Here is a 23,306-nt window from a genome sequence, read left to right on the forward strand (position 1 = left end):
GAGTTTTAAAATTATATCTGGAACTTATATTTGAGAAGATGTATTCCAATAAAGGTATTTCTTTAGGAGATGTTTTTTGTTTTAACTTAAAATCTGAAAATGTCACCACTCTAGGAACTTCTGTCGGAAGTTTGTTGTTTACAGCTTCATTATTAACTCCGTCTATTTGAGAAACACATCTTTTACGGTTACTTGTTGTTTGGATTCACCTACTCGAAGGTGACACCCTCCTTTCAACTGAACTTTTCCATTTCTTGTCATTACCCATTTTCGAATTCTTACAAATAGGTATGTATGGATTATGTGGATGAATAGGTATGTATCTATATGTTTTGGTATTGTATATGGTTTGATTCCTTGTTATTTTAAAAATAAGAAAGTTTTAATTGCTAAAGTATTGATTGAATAAAAAAAATGCACAACTTCCTATATATGAGTTAAATATAGCATTTTTTAATGTGACTCTTCGTTTTTCTTGGTTATATTTAGGCAAAAAATCGAATAGTATTTGAAAGTTGGTGGTTAATTTCACAATTATGATAAATGGAGTACAGCTTTATAAATTTTCACATTTACCAATAAGAAGGCGTCTTCACATTTATATTTATGACACCACAGAAAAAAAAAACGGCACTCATAAAAGTATGTTCAGTCAAATTAAAAGATAATATTAGGAAAAAAAGATTTGATAAACAAGCGACTCGAATATGTGATCTGACATTTCGAGAGAGTATGTATTAACAGCTGAACTGGGAACAATTATTGTTCAAGTTACATTTAAGAAGTATAAGATAAGATACACAAGTACATATAAAACAGAATTAAAACAAAATAATTGAATTAAGTTTCAGATAATATAGTTAGGGTGTGGAGTTCTAACCTTAATTAAGTAATAATCATGATCTCAATACAAAAATCTCTAGGGTTTCTCAGATCGTTAATTGAACGATTATGTTCTGTAATTATTTTCTCAATCTTTTTTCTAATAATATTTTTTATTATCGTTGACCTCGCGTAACCTCATCGTAAGGTGACACCACCCGACGTAATCTATCGTAAAGTATTAATTAAGTAATAATTATGATCTCAATACAAAAGTCCATAAGGTTTCTCAGATCGTTAATTGAACGATTATGTTATGTAATTATTTTCTCAATCCTTTTTTTTAATAATATTTTTTTATCGTTGACCTCGCGTAACCTCATCGTAAGGTGACACCACCCGACGTAACGTATCATAAAGTATTAATTAAGTAATAATCATGATCTCAATATAAAAGTCCCTAGGGTTTCTCAGATCGTTAATTGAACGATTATGCTCTGTAATTATTTTCTCAATCCTTTTGTTTAATAATACTTTTTTATTTTGAAGTCATGAGACCTTATCGTAACTTAACGTCGTCGGACGTAATGTACGGTAATGTACTAATTAATTAATAATCATGATCTCAATACAAAAGTCTCTAGGGTTTCTCAGCTCGTTAATTGAACGATTATGTTCTGTAATTATTTTCTCAATCCTTTTGTTTAATAATATTTTTTTATTTTGAGGTCACGGTACCTTATCGTAATCTAACGATGTCGGACGTAACATATCGTAACATAGTAATTAAGATGTAATCATGATCTTAATATATAATTCCATATGGTTTCTCAGCTTGTTATTTGAACGATTATGTTCCATATTTATTTAATCAATCCTTTTTTTAATAATATTTTTTTATTTTGAGGTCATGAAACCTTATCGTAACCTAACGTCGTCGGACGTAACATATCGTAATAATTATAATAACAATTTATAAATCATTAGGGTTTTATTAACTTATAAATATTTAGATTTCTTTGGCTTAGTCTATAAATTAATTAGTGTGACTAATTGCTCCCTTACCTCAATTTCGAATTCATATTATAGATAAATATATACTGCTTGGATTTCAGAAATACATTAAATGCAACATAGATCGCATTTACATGTATAACTGGAAAACTAAAACACATAAGAAGGCGCCTTCTAATTGGCAAACGCTTACCATATTAAATTAGCAATGCATTTATTTTAACGCCACATTAATGACATTCATAAATGTCTTTATGTATTTAATGCTATGTTTTATTGACTAGTGTTGATTTTTCAAATCATGACATACATCCAAGGATTCAATAGGAGGTGTTTTACCAACAAATCTATAAACAATTATTGTCATGTAACACATCGTAATGTTTATAAAAAGTGAAAAAATCCTCATACATACATTTAGAAATAAATTACATTGATTCAATTACAATTAATGTTCCATTTTTTTATTACTAATATTATTATTTCACAGTATCTTATATTAAAAAAGTTGCATACATCTTTGACAATATGGTTGTCCAAATTTAATCAAAATCAATAAACACAAAATTTGCTGAAAAGGGGAATTGAACACGTGACCATAAGATTTAAGGGGAGTCGTTCTACCAACATGACAACGAGCTATTTTTGTTAATTTTTAACCCTGAATTGTCTAAGACAATTTATGTCTAGGAACATTTTTTAATTACATTTTTTTTATTCTATATGGTTTCTCAGCTCGTTATTTGAATGATTATATTCTATCATTATTTAATCAATCTTTTGTTTAATAATATTTTCTTTATTTTATTTTAAGATCATGTAACCTTATCGTAACCTAACGCCGTCGGACTTAACGTATCGTAATGTGACTAATTAATTAATAATCATGATCTCGATATATAAGTCCATATGCAATTTTCACAAGCTCGTTATTTGAACGATTATGTTATATAATTATTTAATCAATCTTTTGTTTAATAATATTTTCTTTATTTTATTTTGAGGTCATGTAACCTTATCGTAACCTAATGCCGTCGGACTTAACGTATCGTAATGTGACTAATTAGTTAATAAGCATGATCTCGATATATAAGTCCATATGTAATTTTCACATCTCATTATTTGAACGATTATGTTATATAATTATTTAATCAATCTTTTGTTTAATAATATTTTCTTTATTTTATTTTGAGGTCATGTAACCTGATGCGTAGTCCGGTAGAGCTTACGAAATATATATTATGATAAGTGCGTTACGACTATGAATGTGATCTTCCTAAATGCTTTATCTCTACTAGACGCTACTACTTAGGGGCAAGTGTACCCCGTCGTATCAAGTAATAATCCGGTTAAGACCGGGTATCGAATCCACGGGATTTATAACTACAAGTATTAAACGACTCGGTTTTATACGTTATCTAAGCGGTGAATACTTTGAGTTGATTCGGGGAACAACTACAAACTACTCCTAACTACGGTGAGACAAATTTATATAACAAAAACTCTACGAAATGATACGGATGGCGATAAGTTATAAATATGACAAACAAAGACTCACAATATATATACGGTTAATGATTTACTCTTATAATGACGACTACGTGTGGTGTGACCGACCAATGAAGTACTTAGACTACGTGGTTCCTATTCAAGGCGTGTCTAATGCTCGGGATCAGAAATTAGGGCCCGTAAGTTCCGTGGTTTGTCAATTCCTACGGTTTCCGGAGCGTCACTTCCGGTAAGGCAACACCTATATGAATCCCTAAAGATAGCCCGAATGGCGTCGGAAATCGCGTTCCCCTACACAATAATCAATTACGAGTATCAAAACAAGTAGCAAACATCAACACATATATAGAAAAAGAGATTATGAATCATAAATTATAAATATGGAGAATGTAAATATGGAATACAACCAAGCCTAGTGCATAGGAAGAGTACAAGCTAATTAGCAAGTGAAAAGGGAAGAATCCACCCTCGGAACTAGCTAACCGGACTCAAGGCCGTCTCTTAGGACTTAGAGGTGGAGCTTTCGAGCTTGGTGAACGGAGATGGAACGGAACTTTGACGGAATGCCGGAATAACGAACAAGCTCTCAAGATGATAGAGTTTTGCTATGTAAAATAAAATCTAAGACTAAGAAACAAGAACTTAATCTATAGCAAGAATTGTATATCAAAAGCTTCCTAAATGAGTGCTAGTCACTCCTATTTATACACATCAAGCTAGGGGTAGAATTGTAATTTCACAAGATGCAAGCATGGAGGAACATGATTTTCTGCAGATTTCCACTAGTATAGAAATGGCCTATGGCCACGCCTTATTGGCCACGGTTGCAACTAGTAACCGTGGCTAAAGGTCATTGGAGTCGGTTGTTCAAATAATCGACTCCAATAATACCTTAAATGGGCTTTAGCGTCGCTATATCAGCAACGGTTTCTGTCTTCAACCGACGCTAAAGGTCATTAGAGTCGGTTGTTACAAACAACCGACTCTAATGATGCCTTATTTGGCGACGGTCATTATAGTTTTATATTAACCGTAGCTAGTTTATTATCATTAGGGTCGGTTGTTCAAACAACCGACTCTAATGATGCCTTATTTGGCGACTGACGCCAAAACCCCTTAATTTGTCTACAACAAGAAATTAAAGAAAAAATGACTTAGTTGCCCCAAATACATCATGGACAATTAATTTAAAATAAACCTATAACACTTAGCTAATTAAATTAGCTTTAAGATAATGAAAAAAAATAGTTAAATAAGTGAATTTAATTCGTAACAATTAAATTACACAAACTAATAAAAATAGAAAGACTTAGCTCATTAATTTAACCGACTCAACTGAACTAGATTAAACTAATAGGAATTACAAATTACTAACAACTAAATTAATTACTAATTAGAATTGGATAATTAAAATGAATGGGGCGTGATAAAAATCCTAATCCAAAATCATGGATTATTTTGGAATTATGGGTGAAGTTAAATCAATTTGAGTAAGTGAGCAGATTTGTAAGAATTAAAAAGAACACGGGGTTAAATCAGGAAAATAGAAAGTTAATGCCTAGTGAATGAAGAGTATAAGGATCGATTTGAGATAATTTTGGGTATAAAATTCATATTTTTTTTAGGTTAAATGTAACCCTCCTGCACACAGCCCCCCTTCTTATTCTCTCTCAACACATCGAGCAGCAGTTGCTCCCTGCACCGCCGTCTCAGTTTGTTGTAGCTTCCACCGTTGCCTCGTTTCCGTTTAGCCTTGATTCGCAACCGTCATCGTTTGCTCCGCCTCGCCTGTCATAGACCGCCTTCCTCCATCTTCTTCATCACGGCTCCATCGTCCGTCCTAGACGTAAGGTTATTTTTTTGCAGCCGTTATTGTTTGCTCCATCTTCCTCCATCTTTTTGCAGCCGTCATTGTTTGCTCCGCCTCGCCTGTCATGGACCGTCTATCTTTTTTGATTTTGCTGTTATTTTAAGAGTTTTCGATTTTCTTGTTTCTAGATCTAGTGATAATTGCAGATCTGTTTGGGGGAAGGCTATTTGTTTCTCACTCTTTCGGCTACCCTCGCAGATTTGGCGATCTGCTGCTCCGAGGTAAAAATCAGCCTGAATCTTTCTTAAACAATTTATTTTAAATTTTATTTTTTCTAGCCCTCTAATCTTAATTTATTTTGTTAACAGAAATGATACTCGACTTTGATTTCATGCTGGGAATGACGAGACTCCGAACAGGTGTTCCAAACATTGGTTTTTATGTTTGAGAAGAAGAAGACTGTGTACTGGAAGATGTTGAATGTTAAATGTTCTAGCTTTAAATTTAATGAGAAAGTATACAAAATGTGTAATCAAACCTCTTTATAAATGTGTGATTTGTAATTTTGTAGTATCGATTAATTTAATGTGTTTATGTTTTATTTTAATTGATGAACATCAGATTAATTTGGAAATGTGTCACCTAAATTCATTTTTGTTGACAAATAAGGATATATACAGAGAGATGGGCATCAGATTAACTCCAATATTCAGAGCATTAGAGTTAGGTGTTTGTACCGAAAGACCTTTTTAGCCATGGTTGTTAGAACAACCGACTCTAATGAAAGGGGCATTAAAGTCGGTTGTTATAAACAACCGTGGCTCAAGACCCCTTCAGTCACGTTTTTTTTTGTAACAACCGTGGTAAAAACATAACGCATTAGAGTCGGTTATACATAAAAACCGACTCTAATGCCCCTTTGACCACGGTCGAGAAACCGTGGCTAAAGACACCAAGCATTTGCCACGCCTCCTATGGCCACAGTCGAACAACCGTGGCTAATGATGATAAACGACCGTAGCCATAGGCCATATCTGTACTAGTGTTCCCATGACACGCCTCGCGTATGGTGGGGGACGTCCCGCGTATTTGCCCATTCCGTCAGAAATCTCCTGCATGTGGACCAAATCCAGATCTTGTTGTCTCAACCACGCCCCGCGTAGACTGCGGTGCGCCTCGCATGGTTGAGTTTCTGAGATTTTATTGCTTGAATTGGGTTTTTTACGCCACGCGTAGCTGAAGCACGCCTCGCGTAAGTAAGTCTCTGGTTTTTTGGACTGAAGAACTTCCCATACATGCCCCGCGTATTGTCAGTTGACTTAGAAGATCTTGCAGTCTGACATTCATGATTGAGACATTATTGCTTATCATTGCTCATACGCCCCGCGTGGCAGTGGGTAAGTTCCACGTGGTGCCTGCGGATTGAGCAATTATTTCTGACACTGTGTTCCACGCCCCGCGTAGAGGGTGATATGCCCCGCGTATGTCGGTGGATTTTTGCTCCTTACTCGTACACTACACCATAGATGGTCTATTGCAACCTAAAATACATGTGTTGCCTTTAATGTGTTGCACTTTTTTTATTTTTTCGGATCTTTTGCAACGCGTTTTATATAATGTTGCAAAAGCCATGTCAAACTTACATAACTTTGATATTTTGGAACACTAATTATGAAGTGTTGCAAGAGATGTGCCAAAGTTGAAACACTTTTTACGTAAATAAATTCTTTTCATTATAATAAACGTGGTTGTCCATCTCTCATAATTAAAAAAAATAGCATATACTCATTTGAGCCCTTAAACTTTAACTTCAAACTCAATTAGGATCTTAAGCTATTAAAATCATCAATTAGGTCATTGAATTAAGCAAAAATTATTAATTCATGATTTTTGCTTAGTTTAAGGACCTAATTGATGATTTTAATAGTTTAAGGTCTTAATTTATTTTGAAACTTTAGTGTGGAAAGCCAAGTGACTTGATAAAAAAATAACTTAAAAGAGAACACTTTTGTATTTGTGAAAGGCATTACACCCATTTGGATCCCCAAACTAAAACTTCAAAATCAATTAGAACCTTAAACTATCAAAATCATCAATTAGATCTCTGAACTAAGTAAAAATCATCTAAAACTGTGACTATTTGATATAGACTGTAATAATCTCTGTATTGGTTTAAAATGGGTTTAGAGAATAGCATCTAAAACTGTTCAACCGAATGATTTTCGATCAAGCCTCAATTGAAGATTTGTAATTAGAATGGGGACTCAATTGATAATTTTTTATTAGTTCAAGGACCTGATTTATGATTTTGATAGTTTAAGGTCTTAATTAACTTTAAAGCCTTAGTTTAAGGATCAAAATGTATATTTATGCCTTTGTGAAATTATGGAGGGAGCCAATATTTTATTTCCCCCTCAAATTTTGGTTTCCCCAATAAAAACCTAAAAACACATCGGTAGAAAAATTTCCCTCTCAGAATTTCTCTTCTCTCTCAACGCGACTTTATCATGGCCGATCTTAGTTAAAATTGTCCCGAGCTCTTTCCGATTAGCCACTCCGTCCTGCTTTCAAGGTTTTTCGTTACTCAGGCCTTCAATTCTTCTCTCGAGGTAAGCCTTGATCTCGCCCTTTGTTTTTTCAACATTACGACTTCTACAATGGTTATTTTAGCACTCGTCAAAAAGCATGGAGTTTCTGGCATTTAATTGTGCTATTTTATCAACATCATAAGACTGCGCTGAGCCTGAAATTCTGCTATTTTACCAAAAATTAACTTAAATCCAAAAAGAATGTGTGAAGTGATAAATGTAGCAGATTTATCTTTGACAAGTTACAACCACCTTGTTGTTTGAATTCCCTTTTTATTATCCCAATTTTTTGAACTGTGCTTTTGTAAACTACCACTAACCTTGCAGTGTTGATTTGCAAAACACAATTAAGAATGAGAATTATGCTGTAGAAGCTCAATTGTGGGATCCAAGCAAGAGGCAGAGTCTCTAGCTGTGTAAGCGAAAGCTCTGATATATGAAAAGCCACAATATGAGGTCCAATTCTTTGGCAAAGCATACTTACATTGTTTCACACATTCTTTCATTTATTGCAGCTTCACTTCCTATATAAGGTCCAATTCCTTGCAATGCTTTTGTAAAATAAATCAATGCCATGACATCATATCTCTATAATATATATTATGATTCAGCCATTCAGGATAATTTGTGCTACATTCTTTTGTCATGTTTCCATGAGTCGTTGGAGAACATAGAGCTTACACTCATAACAAACCCCAATATCTCTATGCTGACTCTTTTTTCATCTGAATAGCTTAATTTGTTAATGTATCCCTTCATTATCAACTCCACAAATTCCATGTATATTCTTCTTTCCAATAAGTTGAAATTGTTCATTGGGATTGGATGAAAATGTTGTATGCTGTTGCATTTATTTTTAGTTTGCACATTTATATCATTTTATAGCAAAAATAACAGGAGGGCCTAGATTAGTCCATGAATTAAAATAGTACATGAAGAATAAAATATGAAGTTCATGCATCTTTTTTTGCCACTTTTCTATCATCTACATGTTCTAATTTCCGAAGGCTGTATTGCGATCTCAGATGATCGTGCTGTAGTTTGTGTAATTAATATCTTGTGAGTCAACTTCATGGATGGAAACTGCATAGGTTGAAAAGTACCCTCGAGGTTCTATCCGATCATATCTGTGATATGAACACTCTTATTGGAAGGCATTACCAAGGAAAGAAGAAATCTCCGCCTAATTACTTTCCTATTACATGCTTTCCTATTAAATACTTTTCTATTATTTCCCTATTAATTGCTTTCCTATTCCAGAATTTAGATTTATTTCCTTTTGTTATTTCAGATATTACTTTGTTTCCTTTAATTGTTAGTCTTGAATAGAGCACTGATGTTTATTAAATATATGATAGGAAATTATTTGATTTCTATATGGTTGAGAATGTCGGTTGCTTGTTGCATTCTTAATCTCAACTTAACATAAAACCTTATGCGATAATAGTTTATTTAGCACTGACAATTGGAAAGTGTCTAATTTTATCAGTGAAGATGTGAATTAAATAACTGATTAGATCAATGTAACCTTTAGATTGCATTAATTAACATCACATGGTTCCACTTTATCAGAAAGCTGAGTTCCTTCTGTTCCTGACTTGGTCTTCTCATCAAAGGAATTTTTGTTATGACTTTAGGAAAAAAAAAGAACACTTTGTAGAACTTTGGTTTGCGTGGCCTATGAGATAGCATTAATCTAAGACTGGCTTCTGTTAGGCCTGCAGTAAAATTAGAGCTGCTTGATCTCAGCCAGTGCTTAAGAAACTCTCTGATTGCAAAGATGCATGCCGGAGATTCTTAAGACCCCATAGGATTCGTGGAACAGCTATAGGATCAACTTAAGTTGTGTGTATGCTTTTGGTGAACTAATCACAAATTGCTTTAACATAATTTAATCATTTATCTTTGTTGGCATTTCTTTGGTAGCTAGAGCATTAATTGAGATCTCAAGCCTAATAAAGTGGTTGTTGGTGTTGAAGGAGTTATCTGACCTTTTTGCTCTACTATGTGGAAATGGTTATGTAGTTGGCATCAATCAAATCTATGATATCGAAATTGACAAGTAAGCTGCAATATTTTCTCATTCGTTTTTTTGCCTAATGTTTCTTATGCCAATGTAGAGGGATTAACAAAGATTAAAAAACCAATTGCAAGGAGAAATGGAGGAGAAAATGAAACAAGTGGATCAAAAAATGAGGAAGAGCTTGACGTTTGGTAGAAGTTAATTCCAATCTCAACATATATATGGTGGCATTTCAAGTGAAAATAAGAATGTTATGGTCTTTTCCAAGGAGTTTGAAGGATATGTTACATTATGACTTTATTATATTTTTTATTATGTATTTTTGGATCATATGAGAATTTTAAATTTCAGTTAATATATTGACCTATTATGGTTTAATTAAGGATTTCTTTTATGCTATTATTTAAATTCAAAAATTCCTATTAAATTAAGGTGTTATATTAAAAAACTGTTAAATAGTTAAATAAAAAGTGAAGTTATGAACATAATATGAAAGAGTTGTTTGAAAACAAAAATGTTAAATTAAAGTGTTAAATTAAAGAGTTGCTTAAAAAGTGTTAAATTAAAAAGTGTTGCATTGTACATAAAAAAAGGGTTGTAAAAGAACATGTTGCAAGTAAGTTTAAAAGTGTTGCTTATAGTTTTATTCGATAATAGTGTTACCTGTTCTATGGTTTAGGCAACATATTCATTTCAGTTGCCATAGGGTAGGAAAGTGTTGCCACTGATACATGTAGCAACACTTATATGGATATTGCTAAAAATGTGAAAAAATGTTGCTAAAGACATCATTGGCAACGCGCGCAAAAGCAACACGTTTTTTTGGCAAAAAATGTTGCCTATACATCTTTAGCAACACAATAATGACTTTAGCCAACACTTGTTCGGTGTTGCAACAGACCATCTATGGTGTAGTGGTACCTGAAATACAATTCTCGAGAGCCGAGTTAGCTTGACGTTTTTATTTCTAATTTAATCAAAAATAAGAAAAATTAACCGAAAGTACGGAATTTATTTTTATTTCGTTATTTTATTAAAACATTCTATTTTTGCAATTAAACTTATTTATTTCATCTCAAATTAAACCGTAAATCACGCTAAAAGATAGGGACGAAACGCCCCTATCATAACCTTATTGTAACCTAACGCCGTCGGACTTAACGTATCGTAATGTGACTAATTAGTTAATAATCATGATCTCGATATATAATTCCATATGGTTTCTCAGCTCGTTATTTGAATGATTATATTCTGTAATTATTTAATCATTCTTTTGTGTAATAATATTTTCTTTATTTTATTTTGAGATCATGTAACCTTATCGTAACCTAACGTTGTTGGAATTAAAATATCGTAATGTGACTAATTAATTAATAATCATGATCTCGATATATAATTACATATGGTTTCTCAGCTCGTTATTTGAATGATTATATTCTGTAATTATTTAATCATTCTTTTGTTTAATAATGTTTTCTTTATTTTATTTTGAGGTCATGTAGCCTTATCGTAACCTAACGCCGTCGGACTTAACGTATCGTAATGTGACTAATTAATTAATAATTATGATCTCGATATATAAGTCCATAGGGTTTATTCTGTAATAATTACGTAATAATAGTGTTCTAAATTTAGATGACTCCGTCTTAAATTTATTTAATTAAATGTTTATATTCTACATTTATCAAACCTTTTTTGTATCATGATTTATATAAAAAAAAATTAATGGAAATTTAATCATTGTGAATGAATAAATAATCAAATGTATATTCCCTCTTCCTCATATTCAATAAAAAAAATTCAAATATATAGTCAAATAGCTAGCATGGTTGGAGGAAAACATAATTGTAGATAAACTAATTATAGTAGTAGTATTTTATTTAGGTTTTCTTAGCTTGGTTTGTTAATCAATTAGTGTTACTATTAATTAATTGCTCCCTTACCTCAAATTTCGAATGCATTAATTTCATAAATACATTAAATGCAACTCAGAACGCATCCATATGAAACGTGTTCATTAATTAATAAAGGAAGACGTCTTATACTAAAGAGTAAAATGGAAGGAAACTTAGTAAAAAAAATTGCCAACAAGGGGACTCAAAACAGTGACCCTAGCGAGATATATAACAAGGGAAATCTTCATATGAATATACATCTTTGACATTATGGTTGTTCAAATTTAATTAAAATCATTAATTAGAAAATTTGCTGAAAAGGGGAATTGAACACATGACTATAAGATTCAAGGGGAGTCGCTTTACCATCAGGACAATGAGCTATTTCTGTTAATGCTTACACCGAGTTATGAAAGACGATTTATTTCTACTTTTTTTTAATAATATTTTCTTTATTTCATGTGCAATTAAGGTCTTATTGCCTTGCGTAGGTTTAAATAATGTATCGTAACGTGACTAATCAAGTAATAATCACGATCTCCATACAAAAGTCCCTAGGGTTTCTCAGCTCGTTATTTGAACAATTGTGTTCTACATTTATTTAATCAATCATTTATATGATAATATTTTTTTTTAATTTTGAGGTCATGAAACCTTATCGTAACCTAACACCGTCGGACTTAACGTATCTTGGTGTGACTAACTAAGTAATAATCACGATCTCCATACAAAAGTCCCTAGGGTATCTCAGCTCGTTATTTGAACGATTGTGTTCTATATTTATTTAATCAATCATTTATCTAATAATATTTTTTTTAATTTTGAGGTCATGAAACTTTATTTTAACCTAACACCGTCGGACGTAATTAATTAATAATCATGATCTCGATATATAAGTCCATAGGGTTTCTCAGCTCGTTATTTGAACGATTATGTTCTGTAATTATTTAATTAATCCTTTGTTTAATAATATTTTCTTTATTTTATTTTGAGGTCATGTAACCTTATCGTAACCTAATGTCATTGGACGTAACGCAACATAATATCTAAGTCCCTAGGGTTTCTCAGCTCGTTATTTGAACGATTGTGTTCTATATTTATTTAATCAATCATTTATCTAATACTATATATTTTTTTTAATTTTGAGGTCATGAAACCTTATTTTAACCTAACATCGTCAGACGTAATTAATTAATAATCATGATCTCAATATATAAGTCCATAGGGTTTCTCACCTCGTTATTTGACCGATTATGTTCTGTAATTATTAAATTAATCCTTTGTTTAACTATATTTTCTTTAATCTGAGGTCATGAAACCTTATCGTAACCTAACACCGTCGGACTTAACGTATCTTGGTGTGACTAACTAAGTAATAATCACGATCTCCATACAAAAGTCCCTAGGGTTTCTCAGCTCGTTATTTGAACGATTGTGTTCTATATTTATTTAATCAATCATTTATCTAATAATATTTTTTTTAATTTTGAGGTCATGAAACCTTATTTTAACCTAACACTGTTGGACGTAATTAATTAATAATCATGATCTCGATATATAAGTCCATAGGGTTTCTCAGCTCGTTATTTGAACGATTATGTTCTATACCCAGTATGTCTTTTGTTTTGGCGGGATACACCTTAATTCTCCTGTCGGGAAACTAGAAACTCTCCCCCAATCCGGGGCTCAATGTAGTTGAAATCTCTATCGGGCGAGGATTTAATTAATCCTTTGTTTAATAATATTTTCTTTAATTTGAGGTCATGAAACCTTATCGTAACCTAATGTCGTCGGACGTAACGCAACATAATATCTAAGTCCCTAGGGTTTGTCAGTTCGTTATTTGAACGATTGTGTTCTATATTTATTTAATCAATCATTTATCTAATAATATTTTTTTTAGTTTTGAGGTCATGAAACGTTATCGTAACCAAACACCATCGGACTTAACGTATCTTGGTGTGACTAATTAAGTAATAATCACGATTTCCATACAAAAGTCCCTAGGGTTTCTCAGCTCGTTATTTGAACGATTGTGTTCTATATTTATTTAATAAATCATTTATCTAATAATATATATTTTCTTAATTTTGAGGTCATGAAACCTTATCGTAACTTAACACCATCGGACGTAATTAATTAATAATCATGATCTCAATATATAAGTCTATAGGGTTTCTCAGCTCGTTATTTGAACGATTATGTTCTATAATTATTTAATTAATCCTTTGTTTAGTAATATTTTCTTTTGAGGTCTCAGCTCGTTATTTTAACGATTATGTTCTATAATTATTTAATCAATCATTTTTTTAATAATGTTTTTTTTATTTTGAGGTCATGAAACCTTATTGTAGCCTAACGCCGTCGGACGTAACGTAACATAATAATTATAATAATAATTTATAAATCATAAGGCTTTTTTTTTGAAATGGTAATCATAACGGTTTTATTAACTTATAAATATAAATTAATTGGTGTGACTAATTGCTCCCTTACCTCAATTTTGAATTCACATTATAGATAAATATATACTGCTTGGATTTCAGAAATACATTAAATGCAACATGGATCACATTTACATGTATAACTGGAAAACTAAAACACATATGAAGGAGTCTTCTAATTGGCGAACGCTTACCATATTAAATTAACAATGCATTTATTTTAATGACACATTTATCACATTCATAAATGTCTTTATGTATTTATTGCTATGTTTTATTCACTAGTGTTCTTCTCGTATAAAGTAAGATTGATGGAAACTCAGCCAAAAAAATAAGAATTGACAAATTAGGGGTCTCAAACCAGGGACCTTAAGGACTTTTAAGAGGCGTTTTACCAACAGATCAATGAATAATTACTGTCATGTAATACAGCCAACTTTATACAAAGGGAAAGCTTCATGCATACAAATATAACTATTTGAACGATTGATTCAACTACAATTAAGGTTTCAATCATTTTTAAAAAAAAAATTATTACATTTATTTCATAGTGTAGCTTATTTTAAGCGATTATGTTCTGTATTGATTTAATCAATTATTTTTTACTAATTATTTTGTTATCTTACCTCACGTAACCTTAGTGTAACCTGACGCCACCCGACGTAACGTACTGTAAAGTATTAATTAAGTAATAATCACGATCTCAATATATTTATGATTATGTCCCATAATTATTGATTAAACAATTATGTTCTACATTTATTTAATTAAACATTTATGTTCTATATTTACCAATCGTTTTTTGTATCTTTTTTTTTTTAAAAAATTAATTGGAATTTAATCACAGTGAATGACTAAATAATCAAATAGATGGTAAAATAGCTAGCATGGTTGGAGAAAAACATATTTTTGCCTAAACTAATAATAGTAGTAGTAAATTACTTAGGTTTTGTTATATTATTGGTTTGTTAATCAATTAGTGTTAATAGTAATTAAAAGCTCCATTTTCGAATGCATTGATTTCACAAATACATTAAACGCAATTTGGAACTAATTCATATTTATGGACATAGGCAGACGTCTTCTCGTATAAAGTAAGATTGATGGAAAATCAGCCTAAAAATAAGAATTGACATTTAGGGGACTCGAACCAAGGGACCCCAAGGATTTTTAAGAGGTGTTTTACCAACAGATCAATGAATAATTATATTAGATTGATTCAACTACAATTAAGGTTTCAATAAGTTGTTTTTTAATTATTACTATTATTTCGTAGTGTAGCTTATTTAAAAAAAATGGATACTTGTTCGAATTAAAAGAATATTTGCCAAAAAGGGGACTCGAACACATGACCATATATTTCATGGGGAATTTGTTATACCAACTGGACAAGGGGCTATTACTGCTAAGATTCACACCGAATTCTTTGAGATTATTGTGTCGTACATATTTACCTACAAAATGGGAACCTTGGTTATGAGGGGAATTGAAGGAGCATGTTCAACTGCTAACATGGAATCAAAGTGGGGACGATGTTGAGCATGGCAGAAGACATCCCGAATACGTCGGCACCCCTACGACCAGATAAACAAAACCCAAACGAATAAATAATCAATAACCCGAAACAAAACCCAAATGAATAAATAATCAATAACCCGAAAAAGAACATATGGAGAGAGCAAATTAAAAGAAAAGCAAAGATGAAATCAACTTGATACATAAATGTTTGCTCAACTGATGTCTAAACTTCCCGGCGTGCAATTATACAAAGGAGAAACTATTGCCATGCCAAGAAGGTTAGACATTAGTTCTTCAAACATTTTTTCTTCTCTTGAAGGTATGCAGGTCTCACCTAATTTGTGGATTCTCCTCAAGTATTTCAATAGTTTTTTTTAGAATACATAACACAGAAGAGAGTTCCATTTCAGTTGTTTATATGTAAATGTCAATGCAGTTGGAGACTCTTCGGTTTTCCATCATCAATGAAAGCAAGATCAGAAAAAAGGCTGCAACTCTTTACGTATAAAATTGGTGGAATAATTGATGATGACCAGTTACATCAGTCATCTCCCATTCTCTATTATTGAATATACTAATAATTTAAACAAGTAATATAGTAGTAATAATTTAACTAGAAGATATGATTACACGATATCCATAATGAATCTATATTCAATAATTCAGACAGATGCATCGTATAAAGACAAAAAAAAGCATTAAAAGACGTCTTCCAGTATTCTTTCGTTTCAAATTTTTAACTTATCATGCATTTATTATATGCCACATGTCACACCCGACCCAAATCGGCATCAGGTATGAACGAAAAATAAGGTAACGAACTTTTAATAGTCTAAAGCCAAACATATTTTCTAATATATAAAAATTCATATTGCACTACCTAAAGTTTTATTTATTTATTTGGCTTGGACTTGATAATTCTATCAAGCTTCCTACGTATCCCGAACGTCTTTTAATATATAAATCGAGAATCAAAGCCACGTAGTTCTACCTATTTTAGGTGGTTCTAATAGGTAGTTCACTTAACTTCGGTAGTTCTCTTATCTTTGATAGACCTCTTATCTTATTAAGACATTTTAACTTATTGACACGTTGATTGATTCGCTAATAACTTAATTGTATATTTCACTTTATTACTATATAACTTAATATATATAAATCATTTTATCAAAACGAATCAAATCGAACAACGTTTTATCAAAACGAATCAAATCGAACAACGTTTCATCAAACCGACTTTTTATAAAACCAACTCGTAAACAAATACACGCTTTATCAAACCAAATTCGTAATCAAACAAACGTAAAATTATATTTCAAATCATCAAGCATTTTCAAAACGTATTACTAAATTTGCGTGTGTATCCATCCTCGAATTCCACCCGTGTAGCTTATCATAACATCAATCATATCAATAATCGAGATATCTCATCCATATCTCGCCTTGCCTAATGTTAGGACTACCAGCCGTGCACTCTGGCCATACCGCCCTTAGGTATGGTCTTACAACTACTACCCCTACCCCGGGCAATCCTAGATGGACAAAACCATTTTATTCATATTTGGAAATCCAAATCACATAAATAATAACAACAATAACCACAAGAGCTTTCTAAATCCAAAAACAATTCGCGTAATATAGTCAAATTCATTTTCTAACCCAATATTCAAAATACCATGATAATAAATAATTATTCTTCAAATAACCAAAATCGAAGTATATAAATATTTTAAACAATATATTTTAAACGATTTAATAAAACGTATTCAAAGCCACTCAAATAATTTAAAATCGAAACTTATTTTTATTTGTCATCGGAATAGCTATTTTAGACCAAATATAGTGTTAGACTCGTTATATTATCATAAGTCTATTCGTACTAATTTTCATCCTCAAATTCGTTGTAATTGTCTGAATTTGTAAACATTGGAATTTTGACCATTTAACTGACATCGTTAATTCCGATCGAATGTTCAGTTAGACTCGTTATATTAGGATAAGTTACTTGGACTAATTTTATATTCAAATTTGTTGAAGGCTTTGAGGAAGAAGAACAAACAATTGGATCAGTTGAATTAGTCAACTACACATGTTATGTTTGCTTTGTTTAATAATGTTGTTTTGTGAGATATCGTAAACACAGTTTTTATTTTAATGCAAAATAATTTCTTATCTATTGAAGCTTAACATACTATAATCCTTAATTTTGACATCAATAATTTAAAGTTACTAAATATAAAAAAAACATAATATTTCAATAATAATGAGATTGTGATGATAGATAAATTGGAGAAAACCATAGTATTATTGAAAATTAAAAAAGAACTGTGTTAACATAATTAAAACAACAAAATAAAGTAAAAAACAAAAACATCACAGTTTTTCTAAGCTTAAATCCACATGTTCATTATGTGCATCATCAATTAAGGCATTTGTAGTTTTGCGCTTCTTCACCAATTCCTCCTTCTCATCCATTTTTTACTCAAAATATCCAGCCATTGAATCAGAGAGAAATACTAAGGCAGATGAAATAATTTTCATGAATTTTAGGATTTCATCCTTGTCTCCATGCTTGAATGCAACTTATATTCCATTTAGAACACTTTCATAATGAACTCCTAGTGGAGGATCATCACTACCCTCGCTATCTCCGCATGTCTTTCTCTTTTTCCCTAAGGACTCACCTGCCATGTTCCCAAGATTCTCTCCAGACATAGTGTTATCAATGATTACAACACTTTGATAGTGCTATGTGAAATGGTATGCATGGTAAGAGACTATTTATATAGATTAACACATCTTTTCAAATGCACACTACATGTAACTGAAAACTGCTTTTATTTCACGAATACATTGAATCCAATACGATCTGTATTCAGTTACATTTACCATACCAACATAATGGCATTTAAAAAAGTATTAATACATTGAATACAGAACAGATACATCGAACGAAAAGATGTCTCTGTATTTAAGTGTGATTATGAAGAGACTTTACAAATTAAGTACATTAATTCCGAAATTTTTTATATAAATAGGAGTATGTAATGCTCTAGAAATATTATACTCGCTCTTAAAATATGGATTTGGTAATACTTTCCAAGTTGGATGTGAAGGAAGGGAATACATTCAGGAAGCTTATTCTTGAGAAGACTGATGACGGTGTTAATCTGTTGGGTGCTACTTCATTTCCGATAAATGAAATTGAAGATGTTGTTCAAAAGTGTGTCAAGAAACATATGCGTCAACATACAGATCAATTCTTAGCTATAATCAAGACCATCGCCAGATCCTTAAATATTTTGCATGATTCAATGGGTCTTAGTTTGGAGTCGGATTCTGAGGAGATGGAAACTAATGATGATAAGCTGAATGAAGGGAAAGACAAGAAGGAGATGTAGATCCACAAAAGCATTTGATTGTGAAAAATGCTTTAATAAATTTCATATTCTCAATTGTGTGTGTCTTTTCTTAGTGTAAGACATTCAATTTCAATAATATATATGCAACGGTGATTTTCAATATCTTATTTCTTAGTTTCATTATTGGATGATAACTTAATTTTCAAGTAATACCTAAGTTACATATATTTCAATTTGTATTGAAATGATAACAATTGCTAATTTTTACAAAAAAAATTAACCATTCATGTAATACCGAATATTAATTCATAAAAAAATAAATACATTTAATATCAAATTATAATTTACAAGTAATACCTGAGTTGAATGAATTATAAATTAATGCATTAAAATAAACTACATATAAACAAGATGTTTACTTAATTAACAAAATAATTTGAATATAAATACCCAATTTGAACGATTAGAAGTGATAATTTTCAAGTAGTAGCTAATTTGGATGCATTCTAAATGAATGCACTTCAAAATAAATTGAAATCGAAAAAAAATAAATGAATATGCTTCGTGCATTAAAAAAATTCAGTATATATTTCGATTACGTAATAAAGTGATAACAAAACACATAAGAAGACGTCTTCTAATTGGCGTACGATTAACATATTACATTAGCAAATGCTAATTATAACATGATAATTAACCTTTTTTTATAACAAGATATTTGAATTGTTATTTTTTAATATCAAATGTTAATCCCGAAATAATTTGAAGGCATTAAATATAACGTTATGCCCTATTAAAAAATGCATTTAAAATAATTTTTAAAACAAATAAAAAAATACCACAGCCCAGTTTTGAACACAGGACCATATGACTTGTACGGTAGTTGCTAACCAGTTGATCTACGAACAATTACTGATGCGATTGATAATTAATATATTTTATCGTGTTTATAAAATAAAATGCGAAAAATACGAAAAAGAGCGCAGTGTTGGGGTCAAACACGGGTTGGCTCGTTTAGAGCACCACACTGACCATTACTGTATACCATTTTAGTGATACGCTATTCGAATTAAATGATAACACGTGTTCCCAAAGTCAGATTGAAATGATCGTCTTTGCAATTCGAACGCCATACTTTACGATTAAAATCCTGGAGAAATTCCTAACGACTGAAACCTAACTTCATCACCGGCGACTCGCGTCGATTGTTACTTTCCACTATACAGATTTTTTTTTCATCCTTACTTTCTAAAGATTCAAATTTCAAGCTCCAATGGCTAAAACAAGACAGAGTACAGCTGGTTCACGAAGTAAGGGGAAGCAGACATTGCAACCTAAGAGGAAGAACAAGGCTGTAAAAAGGCATAGAACTTGCAATGCCGGGACATCTAGTACCAGGGATACAGTGGCGAAGCTGGATAGTATGCATGTGCTCAAGGGTATGCCCGTTGATATCGAATCCCTGAAAAAAAAATCGATTTTGATGTTTCTCCTTACATTGAGGATTTAAAATTGAGGAAACTGTTGACTCTTAAAGTCAACACATACGATGAATTAGTTAAGGAATTCTATAGAAACCTTCATAGGAATAATAAGGGCACAGAGATATCTTCTAGTGTCAAAAATGTTAAGATCAAAATAGACACTGCTTTGTTAAATGAACTTTTTGATATGCCTTCTGTTGAGGATGTGTTTTGCATTAAAAACCCAGCTGATAAAAAAATAGAATGGGAGGGGTATAATGATACCCATTTCATAAACGAAGTCCTACACGAGTCTGGTTTACCCCTTGCCATGACAAATATGACGGCTCATGCCTGATTTTTACATCAAGTGGTTATAAAGACACTGCTACCTAATTATGGTAGCAGGGAAAAATGCTCATTAGTCGAAAGGATTATTTTGTGGCATTTGTTAAAGGGGAAACAGATGAATTTTTCTCAACAAATTATCTATCACATCCTGAACAGGTTCAGAGCGGTTAAGAAAGACCGTCAAAGGAAAATACATATACCTTATGGTAATCTTTTGACGGTAGTCTTTGAACATTATAATGTTCCTGTGACTGGGAGGGATAACCGGTCAGTCAATACAAATGTCATGCATGCTCTATACTTGTTAAGTATGGCAACTATGACGAGTAATAGAGGCTGGATCCTTTCCAAATTTGTCAAAGCTGAAGATGAAATTGTTTTTGATAAAAAAAACATATTTAAGGAACTTGGGGAATGACGGAGAGGATGTTGAGGTTGAGGTTGAGCTGTAAGGTGATGGGCCTGTGGATGATGACATAGAAAGTCTAGATGTTAGGATGGATTTTTTTGATTTTGAAGATGAAGATGTTGGGATGGGTGGTGTGGAGATGGAGGGTTCAGAGGTTGAGTTAGAGGCTGATGAGCCAAGACCCGAAGAGTCTGACGAAGAAGAGGAGGATGAGTATGAGATTGTATTCCGGAAGGTGGAGCAGCCAGAAAAGGAGAAAACAATGGAGGAAAAAGTTGATAATGACAACAATGTTCGGGAGTTGGTAGTTTATGTTGGAGCTGAACTACCGACACCCTCTTGTCCAATGAAGAAGCTTCTGATTTTAGACTTGAATGGGGTACTTATATGCTCGCGAACCGGTCTCCGTCGCTCACATATCACTCCATTCATGAACTTCTGTTTTGATAATTTTACGGTTGCAATTTGGTCATCAAAGATGAGGTATTTTTCACATTCTTCTAAGGTTCATTGAATTCTAAACATTTGATCCTCTTTTTACATTCTTCTTAAGTTCATTGAATTTTTTATAATTATAGTGTCTTCTTATTTATTTTCCAGAAAAAACATTGACAAGATTCTTCCAAATATTAGAAGATCACTGGCTGATGAAGTTCAAATGTTGTTTGTTTGGGTTAGACAGTTGTTTCCAACTTTTAGGATTCTTTTCCGTTCCATAATCAATTATTGAAATATTCAGTTTTCTTATATTATAGTTTACTACACTGTTTGATTTTCAGTGTCAAGAGCATTGTGTTGTAACAAATGTCACATTTGGCCCCCGTGATAAAAAAATTATAATGTTTAAAGATTTGAAACATGTTTGGGATAGCTATCCACAATTCAATGCTTCAAATACTGTGTTGATAGATGATTCACTATACAAGTCACTACTGAATTCTGTAAGTGTACCATCTTTATTATAATTACCATGTATTATGATGCATTATAATTTCATTTGTTGGATTCTGTAGCCAAACAATTTCATCTTCCCCACAATATTTGATTCAAGGAACAGATTGGACAATTATCTAGGTAAAGCTTCGTGTCAATATCTATATACTTTATTTACCAAAATGTTCATCTAACTAAAATAATGCAATTTGCAGAGCCAAATGGAGGTTTTGTAACCTATTTGGAAAGACTATCAAACGCACATAACGTTGCAGAATTCATCTAGAGGGAATGAATCGGTCAGGATCCCATTCGAGAGGATGATGGGCGAATGGCTAAACTGCAATAAGCTATAGATTATGCTATGGCATATGGAAGATGATTGTTTTCCAAGTCGTTTTTGTATATTTCCTAAGTAAATTTTGTGAATTGTAGGCACATTTGGTGCAAAAAATTACTTTGACAAAATGTAAATATATATTTTGACAAACAGTAAATAGATATTTTTGACAAACTGTGTGAAAACAATTGTTTCGTCGATCAATTTGTGTCAAATTTATGTTTGTTTAATTATCATTTGGTTGTTTCAATTTCGACAGGCTGTGTTAAACACAAATTTATAACAGTTTGTATATATGAATTATTCCATAGAAGACATCTTCTTCACGTTGTATTTTAAGATAATGAATATGGAGAATAAATCATATGTAGTAACTAACACATAAGAAGACATCTTCTTTTGAGAATATATTCTATACGCTTAAAGGTAACACCAAATTATAATACATCATTTTTTTTTTGTTTTACATTGTTTATTTATCACAAATATTTACTCATATCGAAATGACACAGATGACTGGAATTTTGGCTATGCTTCATATTTGATTGATAATAAGACAATCTCTTATGTATATTCTTTAATATGATATCGAAACAACATTTTTTACATTGCATTTTCAATCCATTTATTTATCAATGAGGATTAAAATAGAGTGGTAAACGGTTAATCTAATACTAAGATTAATTCTGGTCGAATAGAGGCTGCCTGAGATTAATTCCGATTACTTTGAGACTGCCTGAGATTGATTCCGGTCGAAAAAAGTCTGCCTGAGGTTGATTTAGCGTCGTCAATGGCTGCCATGAGAGAGAAACTGTATTCCTTTGG

The 23,306-nt window shown here is 31.8% G+C and overlaps 1 long non-coding RNA gene across 1 annotated transcript; it reads left to right on the top strand.

Moving 5' to 3' along the window:
• Positions 1-4,968: 4,968 nt before the first annotated feature.
• Positions 4,969-5,791, top strand: LOC136230304 (uncharacterized). The gene is made up of 2 exons (XR_010689341.1): positions 4,969-5,436; positions 5,524-5,791. It is a non-coding gene; the product is annotated as an uncharacterized lncRNA (long non-coding RNA).
• The last annotated feature ends 17,515 nt before the right edge of the window (positions 5,792-23,306 follow it).

The sequence above is a fragment of the Euphorbia lathyris genome, chromosome 5 (assembly GCF_963576675.1).
Source record: "Euphorbia lathyris chromosome 5, ddEupLath1.1, whole genome shotgun sequence".
Classification (NCBI taxonomy): Eukaryota; Viridiplantae; Streptophyta; class Magnoliopsida; order Malpighiales; family Euphorbiaceae; genus Euphorbia; species Euphorbia lathyris.